The sequence below is a fragment of the Myotis lucifugus genome, unplaced genomic scaffold, assembly GCF_000147115.1.
Source record: "Myotis lucifugus unplaced genomic scaffold, Myoluc2.0 scaffold_2995, whole genome shotgun sequence".
Classification (NCBI taxonomy): Eukaryota; Metazoa; Chordata; class Mammalia; order Chiroptera; family Vespertilionidae; genus Myotis; species Myotis lucifugus.
In genome coordinates, this window is record NW_005874043.1 from 9320 (window position 1) to 18001 (window position 8682).

Sequence of the window (8682 nt, forward strand, 5' to 3'; positions counted from 1 at the left end):
TGACTGTTTCTCCATCAGCAGCGTGGGAATAACCAGGGTACCTCCCATTGCATGAGATCATAGATGCATGCCCACAGCAGCACTGGAGCTTAGCTCTTATTTTCATTAGGAGACAGGTATAGTTAGAAGACAAGTGTCGGTTTCTAAAACAAAAGCACCAGCAAAAATGTCAGCTTCCTTCCCTCCTGCAGCTTAGACGCACAGGGAAGAAATGCGTAAATAACTCCCTGCTAGGGGCCTCTTGCCTCCAGCAAACAGGGTCAAAGGACTGCTCCGAAGATGTGTCCATCCTGTCACCTGTCATGCCAGCCCTTCCCTTTGATCTCTCCCCTTTCTCTGTGGGCGGATTCACCTTTTATTGGAAGAAGAGAGATGGAACACACACGAAAACAAACCTCTGCTTACTTGGAAACTTCACAATTTTTTATCTTTTAGTGGGCATCAGGGCCAATGATCACCAGCTGCTCAGACACAAAAAATCATGCTTCGGAAATCTCTTGATGTCGATTCTGCACACAGAGCAATCAAGCTGCCCTACGTGTGCCACTCACGACAGAAGCTCTTTTACACAACTTTTTAAATGGGAAGAACTCCCGACCAGGAGAAAGGAGCCATTCAGGATGGACTTTAATTGGCTATTAGTGCGCTTACCGGGCAGCGGAAATCGCTTGGCCTTTGGCTCCAGGCCGTGCTGGGCACCCACTGCAGGCATTAATAGCTCATTAACGCGCACCCTGTCACTGCTTTATTTTCTAATTAATACTGCCTGCTTAGGGATAGGGGAACGAACTATAAAATTGTTTTATCTATTGCTTCAGCAATGAGGGAGGAAAAAAACGTTATTAGCACCTCATGCCTGCCACATTCATGATTAGACTAGAAAATCAGAAAAATCAGCACGGGTCTTATTTTCAGAATCTTCACCTCAGGGGGGAGAGAGGTGAGTTTCAAGCCTCACTGCCAGCTGAGACCAGGAAGCTTGAACATTGATGGTGTAGTCAGCCCTCGGGTTCCTTATAGTATCTCAGAGAGAGACAGGCTAGCGAGCCAGGACAAGTGGAGTAGGAAAACTGAGACAGATAGTCAAATGGCCAACAGTTTACGGACATCTGGTAAACCAAACTGCAAAATCCTATCTTCCCTAACCAAGGACACTTAGGAGTAACTGGTTTACACTTCTCCCCAACCAGAGGATAGATAGCAGAAATCCAATTAGTGCCATTTGACAACCACATCCTAGGACAGATGAAGTTCAAGGAATAGATCTCATTTTGGTGCACCAGTATAAAGCTGATGAATATTTTATTGATATCTTTTTCTAAGACCCCCCCCTAAACTCCCAGCCTTTGAAAACCTTCAAAACAGTTCTGTCCGGGTATCTCAGTTGGAGCATTGTCCCATATACCAGTGGTCAGCAAACTGCAGCTCGCGAGCCACATGCGGCTCTTTGGCCCCTTGAGTGTGGCTCTTCCACAAAATACTCTTTCTCGTGCATTCCCTCTCCCTTCTCATCTCTCCTGAACCAATGAATAAATAAACAAACTAATACATAAATAAATAAATAAGCCAGGTGGATCTGGAGGGCATTATACTAGTGAAATATGTCAGAAAAAAGACTAGTACTGTATGATCTCACTTATATGTGGAATCTGAAAAAAACTTGAATAGAAACAGAACAGATTAGTGGTTACCAGAGGCAGGAGTAGAGTGGGGAATGGGTGAAGGGGATCAAAAGGTACAAATTCCCAGTTATGAGATAAATAAGTGCTGGGGATATAATGTAGCGTGTGGCGACTCTAGTTAACAATGCTATACTGTATCCTTGAAAGTTTTGTGGAGAAAGTAGATCTTCAAAGTTCTCATCACAAGGAAAAATATTGTCACTATGTGAAGGATGGATGTTAACTAAACTTATTGTGGCAAACATTTAACAATCTACACATACATAAAATTATTACTTTTTACATATTAAACTAATACAATGTGTGTGTCAACTATATCTCAATAAAACGGGGGGCGGGGGGAGGAGGGAGAAAGCCAACCTTGCAGGTATAAAGCCTCCTTCCTTCCCCCTCACATTCAAGGTGAGACGACCGTAAGCCAAGATCTTATACTGTGTTAGTTACGTTTCTATTAACTGTGTCAGTAAATGGTAGGTGATTCCCTTCCCACACCTTCCTTTGTTAGCCATTTGGGGATAAGGTAGAACCACACTATTGGAGGGATCATATATCTCAGATTCTTCTAGAAAATCATGGTCTCAAAATTCGATCCTTTTTTCCACCTAAGTACACGTGTATTTTTCATAAAACAGGTTTCAAAATTTAGTTTAGAAACATTATGGCCACGGTGCCTGCTCTGCCAAGATGGTAACTTGGAGGAGTGGTGAGGCAGTGGCAGGTGGCAGGTGAGCAAAGCCAGCAGCCAAAAGGAGGAAAGAAAGAAAACAAGACCCAGAAAATCCATAAATCGAGAACAAATCCCCAAATGATAATAGTATAAAGTAGCAGCAAGTACTAGCCCCTAGTTTACTGCCAAATCTATTCCTCAAATAGCATGCTAGTAGGAACATTGAACACAAAGTGTCCCCGCTGTAAAATGGAAATACTAATATCTGTTTGTGTTCCAAGGTTATTTCAAGGAGTAATGCTAATATCAATAAAGCCTTTTAGAAAAATGAACCAAAGCAACTCGGAAAGTATTCCTTTTCCTCTCAATCACTACCAAGTGGTAGCTCTAACTTAACTGAATCCTGGAGGTTGTCTCTGAATCCTGGAGGTATTACAATGACCGACTTCCTACCTGTCAAATATTCCTGTACAGTGTGTGCAGACGGTTATGGCTGAGCCCTCGGCCTGTCTGGGAACTACTGCACAAGAGGATCTAATCGATACGCATTATGGCATTCTCAAGAGTCTTTGGCAAAGGCCTATAGATTAGTTTGCTAACGGCATTTGTTAATTGGACAGCAGACCGGGTGGCAAGAAAAATGCGCTTGTCAGTTGGGAAAAGCCCCTCTAAAAATCAACAGACACAAGCAAAGCAATCTCAGCGCAAAGGTTGATTAGAACGTGGCTTGTATTTTGGACAATAAACTCTATTTATGATAGTCTCCCGGCCATTAAGTATCTCTGCCACGAGAGAAAACTGGGGCTATTAACTTCCTCAGACAGAACCAGGGGGAAGAGTGATCATTCCTTTTATAAGCAGAAGGGAAGGTTCTGCTCAATAAAGATCAATTAAACATCTCTGTTAAAAGGCTGCTTGAAGCCGGTGCCAATAGAAATTGCACTGTGTTAAGTCAAGCTCCTCGTTCCTCCAGCCCTCCCCACCTCTGTATCTTGCACTGGGAAAAATTTTAAGGGGGATTGTCAGCTGTATAAGGTGACAGAAGCTCTCACATCCATGGCTGAATGGTCTTTGATGTTGGGTGACTTTTCATGCATTTAGCAGGGGCATTCCCAAAGGATAGCAGGCAAATTAAATGCTCCTATGAATTCAGCTAAGCATCAGTCATGAGAGAGAGAGAGAGAGAGAGAGAGAGAGAGAAAGAGAGCGAGTGAGAGAGAAGAATCTATCAGTAGGTGCCCCAAAAGATTACTTGGTGGTCAGCGCTCCTAATTCCCAGGAAGCAGGAAGAGTTTGGGGGGCCTTGGGGGCCCATTGCATAAAGAAAGCCCCTCCACAATCTCTGCCAACATCTTACACATACCAAATACTGTGCGCTTCTATTCTCTGGTTTAGACTGTGCCCTCTCGTGTAAATTTCCTTTCCTTGGTCAAAATTAACTGCCTTGCTTTCTGAGCTTCTCTATGGTTTTCTTACGCTTCAATGAGAATACCTGCCTGACAGTTAATTTTCCAAACATCTGGCCCTCCTCCGAGATGTAAACTCCTTGTTTATCTTTTCATCCTTTATCATCTATCCACCCCCAATATCCAGTTTGATGGTTTGCACATGACAGGCGTGTGGAAATAAGCTGCACGCTGGTCTTGGATAAACCTCATCGCAGTAGGCGTTCTTGATCAGCATATTCCTGAAAGGCACACTGGCCTGAGTCAGGGGAGAACCCAGACAGGAGGAATGCAGATAGCTCTAAGGCAAGCACGTCAAACTCTCAGCCCGCGGGCCGCAAGCCTCATTTATTTGGCCCGTGTTAGCCTTTGAGTTTGACATGCTTGCTCTAAGGGGACACGCCCATCTATATTTAAACCCAGAAATTGTTGGACTGAAAAATCCTCAGCAGTCATTCAGAAATCAAACCCCTGGGCCTCTCTGTATTAGGCTTTTTTATTTTTAATTTTTAAATTTTATTCCTTTGTAACAAATTAGCACAAACTGAGAGGTTTGCCAAACATAACTTTATTATCTCAGTTTCTGGAAGTCCAAGCACAATGTGGCTGGACTCTCTGCTCTGCTGGGGTTATACCAGCTGATGTCAAGGTATCAGCCACAGCAGGTGCTCCTCTGGGGCTCAGCGTCTTCTAAACTCAGTTGCTGGAAGAACTTGTTTCTTTATGGTTGGAGGACTGAGGACCCTTTTCTTGCTGTCCGTCAGCCAGGGAGCTCCCAGCTCCTAGAGGACACCCAGTTTTCTTGCCACATGGCCCCTCCATCGCCGACGCCAGCGATGGAGACTCTCCGCAGATTGATTCCTCCTCTCATTTTGCTTTCGGTTCCTGTCTCTGACTTCCACACTCAGGTTTAAAGAGCTCAATTGATTTGATCAGGCCTGTCAGGAGAGCTTCCCTCTCTTAAGGGCTACTGATTTAGGACTTAAATCACATCTGCAAAATCCCTGCAGAGCAGGACTTAAATTAATGTGTGATTGGATAATGGGAACAAAGTGTGTATTCACCAGAGGATGGAAATCTTTGGAGGCCGCCTTAGAACTCCGCCCAGCGCATTCACCAACAGCTGAGGTGAAAACTTCGCTCATCTGCCTGTGCTTGACCTCCTCATGTCCTCCCTGCGTCATGAGTAGCGCAGACAGGGAAAGTCCCAAACCTGCATCAGATACTGAAAGTGCTGCTCCCTGAAGAGGGAGGGAAGACACAACCTTCACTTTATTCCCTGATGAGGGTGCTGCTTCATGGTATTGGGAAGATTTTCATCAGACCAACTTCATGATTGAGTCATGGCCTTAATAAGGTGACAAGTAGCAGCATTAGTGTCTCTTTTTTTCATGGTATTATGAATGGTCTAAGAGAGGAGTCAGCAAACGATAGCCAGCCACCTATTTTCTGTAAGTAAAGTGTTGGACCACAGCCAGGCCCATTCGTTTCTGAATTGCTGCTGGCTGCTTTTTTTTTTTTAATATATTTTTATTGATTTCAGAGAGGAAGGGAGAGGGAAAGAGAGATAGAAACATCACTGATGAGAGAGAATCATTGATCGGCTGCCTCCTGCACGCCCTACACTGGGGATCGAGCCCGTAACATGGGCATGTGCCCTTGACCGGAATCAAACCCAGGACCCGTTAGTTCGCAAGCCCACGCTCTATCCACTGAACCAAACCATGTAGGGCACTGCTGGCTGCTTTTGTGCTGAGAAGTTGTGACAGAAACCAGAAATACTCTCTGGCCCTTTCCTTTGCTGACCCCTGGCCTAAGATCATTCCCCATAGTTCTCTGATGATAGAATCACCTGGGTCACTTGTTAACAAGCCAATTTCTGGGCCCACTGAGTCAGAAGCTCCAGAGTAGGGGTTTGGGAAGCCCAGTGAACAAGCTCCCCAGGTGATTCTCATTCCCGGGAACTACTGCTCTCCTGTATGCCTTCCTGCCAATTAGGGGAGCGCGTTTAAAAGAGGCGGTGGGTGGTGCCTTCAAAAGCACAGACTTTGAAGTTCCACCCTCTAGAATGCATCCTGCTCTGCTTCTCACCAAACCTTGCCACTTCAGGTAAGTTACTTTTCACCTGCAGTTTCCCCACGTAGACGTGAGGATGATGCTAACTCATTGTCAGTGCATGTGTGTATGTTGAATGCCTCACGCAATGCTCCATAGCAGTCACCCTTATTAAGAGGAGCGGCACTGTGTAAACACCAGCTGACCCCACTGGGGAAACAGCTCATAAATAAGACTGGCCCAGCGGGGCCTTATGACAATAGTCCACAGTGCATAGACTTCCTCAGAAAGAAAAACTCCCTTAAAGAAATCTTCCACTGTGTTTGGGCCTTTTAGAAACTCAACATTTCCTGCACATCACTGAATTAAAGTTCATAACTGATTATTTTAGGGTATTACTGTGTTTGCAAAGGAATATTTAGTTTTATGATTGAGAACTCTGGTACTTAGCAGAAAACCTTGTTGTTTTTTTTCTATTTCTTGCCTGATGAGATTGTGCAAATGCAGCCATCTCTACAGCTGTTAACAGAAAGTTTTAAAATAAATTGCTATGCCTTTGCCACATACATCCTTGTAAGATACAGGACTCCAACGATACTTCAGCTTACAGGGAGTTTTATATTTTACTGAAAGGGGGGAAGGAATCAATATTGAATCTTTTAGTCCAGTGACCAAAGAATCACCCCACTGATTATGCTCACCTACTCAGGTGAGTGAGTGCAATTTATCCTGATTTTATCTTATCTGATTTAAAGTTTACTTTTTCTGGGAAATATTAATTCTAACGTTTTATGCATAATAATGCTTTAATACCATACCCTTTAAAATTTGTTTTTTTTTAATTTCAGAGAGGAAGGGAGAGAGAGAGAGAGAGAGAGAGAGAGAGAGAGAGAGAGAGAGAGAGAAACATCAATGATGAGAGAGAATCATTGACTGGCTGCCTCCTGCATGTCCCCCATTGGGGATTGAGCCCTCCACCCAGGCATATGTGACCTCATGGTTCATAGATCAACACTCAATCACTGAGCCATGCTGTCCAGGTCTGGACCCTTTTAAAAGCTGGTTTGGCTCAGTGAATAGAGCGTCAGCCTGCAGACTGAAGGGTTCCGGGTTTGATTCTGGTCAAGGGAATATACCCTGGTTGTAGGCTCCTCCCTGGCTCGTACCTGGTCAGGCTCATGCAGGAGGCAACCAATCGATGTGTTTCTCTCACATCAAAGTTTCTCTCTCCTTTCCTCTCTCTTCCACTCTCCCTAAAAATCAATGGAAAAATAAGTTTCTTGGGTGGAATTAACAACAACAACAAAGCCATTTTACATAGCTTATGTGAACATCCTAGAAGCGTGTTTTCCTCCAATGTTTTTTCAAATAGAATGTTTGTTGTATGTTATTCTTCTTTTCAACAGAAGAGGGAGGCAAAGACTTAGCTAAACAGTGTTCCTAAGTGCCAGGGAGCGGGAAATGGATCCATATGCATATTCTTAGAGGAACAACAGGTAAACAAGAGTAGGATGGATTTTGCCAGCTATGATTTAGGTTTTGTGAACAAAAAGACAAACAATACCCAACTGGCAAAAGAGTGTGTTTTGTCAATTTCTTAATATTTTAACTTCAGTTCTAAAAGGAAGTACCAGTTGAGATCTGACAAAAATAAAACCACAGAGGGGAGGGGGGATATATTGTTCATTTTTATTAAATGTGGTGTTGGGATGTTGCAATACTCTAAGACACAGCTGGATAAACGGGGTAGCTCAAGATCTGTCTGAACCAACTCCCTAAGCAAACTTCCAGGTCGCTAGGCCACCAGGCTGACTCCAGGCTAGTGACTCCTGGTGCTCTTACTCCTTTCTGCTTATCTGGGGGAGGCGGGGGGGTGGGGAGAGAAGGCCACCCTGCATGCATTCCTTCTAGGATTGTGCAACCCTGAGAGACTCTCCTGGGCTGCCATCCCTGAGCAGATGCCCCTCGTCCCCCAAACTCCCAGAGTTCCTGTGGCTCACACCTGCTGCCAGTCAGCAGCCAGAGACCTGCTTGTAGGGCCTCATGAAAGGCTGATGCTAATGGGGCAGCCATATAGACTAGAGCAGGGGTCCTCAAACTACGGCCCGCGGGCTACATGCAAATACAAATATTGTATTTGTTCCCGTTTTGTTTTTTTACTTCAAAATAAGGTATGTGCAGTGTGCATAGGAATTTGTTCATAGTTTTTTTTTAAACTATAGTCTGGCCCTCCAACGGTCTGAGGGACAGTGAACTGGCCCCTGTTTAAAAAGTTTGAGGACCCCTGGACTAGAGGCTGCCTTGATCTTCTGTGGGCTTCTGACTACTGTGGTTTTGAAACCGGACAACCAATGGGTCCGGGCTGCCTGTCACTACTTGAATCAATTAAGCAGAGATAGGGTTGAATCATTATATGAGCGTTTATTCCAATACTGCCAGCAGGATGGGAGAGCAGCAGGTCATCCACAAAAATCAGCTCTGCCTCTCCCCCTAAGCCAGCTGCTTATATTGGGTAGAAGGACAAAGATTACGTGGGGAAGTAGGAATTACAGGATGGGAAAGTAGGCACCAGGGACCAGACTACAGGCAATAGGGGCTGGGGGTTGTAAGGAGCAGGTGTCTCCAGGACCAAATTGTTCAGCCACGAGGTTGTAAATCTTTCCATAATGATAGGCGGTTCTCAGGACGGGAGGATGGATTGACTGCATTCCCATGTTAGCTCCCATGTCCCAGGGTGTACAACTCCCAGCTGGCAAAAATGTGCTTTCATTAATCAGAACAAAAACAATCGTGGTTAACAGAGCATGATTAATATTTCTTATTTTATTTTATA

At 44.5% G+C, this 8682-nt stretch overlaps 1 non-coding gene across 1 annotated transcript; it reads right to left on the reverse strand.

Annotated features, from left to right (window-relative positions):
- Positions 1-434: 434 nt before the first annotated feature.
- On the reverse strand, positions 435-567 carry LOC111824617. Its single transcript, XR_002827722.1, has one exon. It is a non-coding gene; the product is annotated as a U11 spliceosomal RNA (small nuclear RNA).
- Between the last annotated feature and the right edge of the window lie 8115 nt (positions 568-8682).